The sequence below is a fragment of the Acanthochromis polyacanthus genome, chromosome 24, assembly GCF_021347895.1.
Source record: "Acanthochromis polyacanthus isolate Apoly-LR-REF ecotype Palm Island chromosome 24, KAUST_Apoly_ChrSc, whole genome shotgun sequence".
Taxonomy (NCBI): domain Eukaryota; kingdom Metazoa; phylum Chordata; class Actinopteri; family Pomacentridae; genus Acanthochromis; species Acanthochromis polyacanthus.
In genome coordinates, this window is record NC_067136.1 from 863,468 (window position 1) to 867,507 (window position 4,040).

The window sequence follows — 4,040 nt, forward strand, 5'->3', positions numbered from 1 at the left end:
GATGAAGCGTGTGTGAATGGATTGAATGCTGTAGTTTGTCTCTGTGTTGAGGTGGTCAGTGAATCCTGCAGAGTCCTGTCCTCCCTGTGATGGAGGGGAGATCGCCCTCACTCTGAGTGTCAATCAAACCCCGCCTCCCGGCCTCCCAGCTGCTTCTATTAAAGATGGTTCCCTAATCAGGACCTGGCCCGAGGTTCACATGACCATCTCCATGTTTCCAGGTCTTGATGAGGCCTCTACAGGGTGTAACATCAGCAGTCACGGAGAGTTCCATCCAGCTGGAATCTCTGTCACAGGGTGAGGACAGGGTGTTTTCTGGCAGCCGGACGTTCAGCAGGGTTTCAACATTATGGATCGTAAATATTAAATATCTCTTCAGGAAACCAACCACCACCTCTACTCCTACATCCACCTCTACTCCTACATCCACCTCTCTCCTGGTTCTCCTCTACTCTTCTCTCTTCCTGTGTCCTGTCTGTTGCATGTGTTGTTGTGTTCTACTGGTTCTACTACTGGTTCTACTGGTGAGACGTCGTGTTCTCAGGAGACCTAAAGGTGAGACAAACTCAAAAACAATGTTATCAATTAAATGTTCATTAAGATTCTTTCAGAGTAAATTCTGTCTCTTTGGTTGATTTCAGCTGATGGAGGAGAAGCTGGAGGAGATGACATCACATACAGTGACATCAGAGTATTACATCATCAACAGCAGCCAATCAGACGGAGCAGAGGTAGAGTTTTATGTGCTGAGTGTCCAAAGTTCTTCTGAGACAACATAAATAATTTATTTGACCTTTCTAGAGTCACTCTACAATAAGACGTGTTTCTCCATGAAGAATGTTTCACTGCTTCTTTGTTTCTTCACTGACGTCTTCTTCTTCAGTCTCCTGGATGGAGTTGTGAGGATCCAGGTTTGACTTCAGACTGTTAGAGTCCGTCCTCAGCAGAAGGCAGGATCAGTGTTTCAGCCAATCACAGAGCTGAGGAAGCAGGAAGTAACAGACTGCAAAGCATTCTGGTAGTTGTAGGAATTCCCCCTCAGAGCGTCACAGCCCTCTTCTTTGTTGTCTCTGCTCACAGATCACCAAGATTTAAACTTATTGCAGCTTTAATCCTCCACATCTTTACAGAACAGTTTCTACGTCTGATGATTTATTTTCAGTGTGTTCTTGGTGTGCTGGACTGTGTGTTGTGTCTCCTGTGGTGAGTCTGTTAAAGGAAACCAGCAGCTCTGTGGTCGTCAAGGTTCCTGTTTCTGATCAGAACTCTTTGTTCCACTGCAGGCTGCTCTAAAAACTGTTATTCAGAGAGTTCCTTCCTCTGACCCTCACACAGTTCTACTTTATGTCACACCAACACTTAAGTTCAGTGTATCTGTGTTTAAATTCAGATAAAGTTGATGCATGAAGGCGTTGACTAAATCTAGCAGCTCTGAGGTCAGTGTTTCCATCCTGTACAGCAGCAGAGGTGTTAAAAAGATAAAAACTGTCAAAGTGTGAACTGTACTTGTTGTTGGTAACACTTGTGTCTGCGTTCTAACCTGGTCTTCCATTCCAGCCTCTATGAAGAGGATCATTGTGTCTTGGTTCTGTTCTGGTATCAGCTGTAGAACCTGCAGTGATCTGGATCTATCTGACTTTACAGAGAGCGATCCAGCTGCAGTCTACTCGGCAGTGAAAGGAAGAGAAGACGTCACTTATGGACAGATGGTCTTCAAAGACGGTGGAGGCCGATCAAAGACAGAGGTACAGCTGCTCTTCTTTGTCTCCATGGTGGTTCAGCTGCAGAACAAGAGTCCAACAGTTGTAGAGACGACCGATAGAGGACACTGGTAGCTTTATTCACAGCTCAGAAACACAGCTGCAGCTGAACGTCACAATATTGGCTCGACTCAACTTGCTTGGAACTGCGGCTGAGCAGGTACTAAAATAGTACCTGGTACCAGGTACATCTTGATAGAAAACTTCACAAACCAAGTAGAGTAGAGCTGAGTAGGTGCTGGTGGAGAAGCGCCTTATGTGCTCCTCCTGGTTCACAGCTAGGCCGGTCAGGGTGCTGGTTTAGAATCCCTGTTGAGGAGGCTCATCCAGGGGTAGGTGGAGGTCAGGCTGGTCAGAGAAACAAACCATCTGGTGGGTGGTCTCGAGGCTGGTTGGAAAAACGGGCCCAAGGGTTGTAGTTCCCCAAATACCAGGCTGTTGTCCACAGCAGCCGAGGTGGACCCCTCTGGAGGCTGGACTGGGAACCGGTGAAGGCCAGGATGTAGGGCAGATACAGGGAGACCCCAGCTGGGCTCAGTGGTGGGAGCACTGAGGTCAGTGAGAAAGAGGTGTGCCAGGCAGGAGCAGAACAATCTGGATGTTTTTGTAGAAATGTGTAAAAACCTGGATCCTGATGCACAGATGTATCTAAAGGAATCTGTGGGTTTTCATACCCTGACAGTTGTCTGGCAGGCAGAGCTTCACTCTACCGATTTATTCACGGATGTTAATGTTTAATTTTACTGTTTTTGTTGTTTTGTTGAGTAGAAAAACTAGACATCAGCACCTTTGCATAAAAATGTGATTCTAAGACGATGTGAAAGAGCAGAAGGACCGATTCTTAAACTGGTCTGAACACAGAAAGAGTTAAAACTCATCTCTGTTAAACTCATCAGCCAAAGCAGACCACACTGTTCAGAAAACAGGCCAGTTTGACACCACACCTCACTGAAGGAAGGAAGCTGCTGCTGTGGTTTTATCTGCTGAGTTGAATTATTCTGAGAATTCAGCAGCTTTGTGGTCGTCTTCTTTACTGTTTCACACGAATAATGTCCAGTTATATTTGAGCTGTTAGTCATTAACAGCAGCAGAAGAAGGGGAACAACATTTATAAAGCTCCTAATGAGTCTGATTATAAAGCTACATGGAAAATAATTAGTTTAACACTGTAAAGTAACCGTGCTGGTGTCAGTGTCGCTGAACTGATGTATTTTCTGTGTTTTATTGTGCAGACAGAGATCCAGTGCAGTTTACTCAGCAGTGAGAACAGAAGAAACCAGCTATGGACAAATAGTCATCAGACCAAACAGGAGCAGAGGTATAGCTGATCTTTATTCTCTACTTTGGAAAGAAAGAAGAGAAATGTTTCCTGAAATGTTGAACTGTTCCTTTAAAGTCATAAGGGAGAGAAACCACAGGGATGTCCACGAGTACTCAGACCCTTTAGTGACCTTCAAGAATCAATGCCACACTTCAAAAATATTCTGTCACAGCTTCATCATTTAAAATAATGCTTGGAAAAGTACAGGAGTATTATCTGCAGTGTCTGATTATTAATCCTAATCATCAAATGTTCAGCAGTGTTTTACTATCTGAGCTGTTTTAACTGATCAGCCACAACATTAAAACCAGCTGTAGAACATCATGCTGCTTCTCTGCTCACTCCACAGGTCTGAGTTTATTCAGGCTCAGTTCCTAAAAAAATGCATCTGAAACTAGTGGGGACACGAGAAGTCATCATCAACCACCATCCACTCAATGATTCAAAATTTGTCCAAAATGATGGAATTTGTTCAAATGGTACAAAAGGTTCCAAAATAGTTTAAATTGTGCCAAATTACTCAAAATTTGTCCAAAATTATGTAGAATTTTCCCAAATGGTTCAAAAGGTCCCAAAATTTCTGAAAATGTTTCCAGAATTACTCAAAATGTGTCCAAATTATTCACAATTTGTCCAAATGGTTCCAAAAGTTCCCAGAATTTCTTAATGTTTACAGATTTACTCAAACTTTGTCCAAAATGACGCAAAATTTGTCCAAATGGCACGAAAAGCTCCCAAAGTTGCACAAATTGTGCCCCAACTTACTCAAAATTTGACCAGAATGATGCAGAATTTGTCCAAATTGTCATGGACTAGGTGGTGTGAAACCATGAAAGCAGGGAAAACAGGCAGGCGGGTGAATTAAAAAGGAAGTTTTATATATATATATAATTAACAACAGAAAATAACCACTCGGGAGGCACAGGGAAGAGGAACTAAACGGGAGCTAAACGAAACTA

At 43.4% G+C, this 4,040-nt stretch overlaps 1 long non-coding RNA gene across 1 annotated transcript; it reads left to right on the top strand.

Moving 5' to 3' along the window:
* Positions 1-509: 509 nt before the first annotated feature.
* On the top strand, positions 510-1,741 carry LOC127532645 (uncharacterized). Its single transcript, XR_007940175.1, has 3 exons — positions 510-555; positions 642-731; positions 1,645-1,741. It is a non-coding gene; the product is annotated as an uncharacterized LOC127532645 (long non-coding RNA).
* Positions 1,742-4,040: the final 2,299 nt, after the last annotated feature.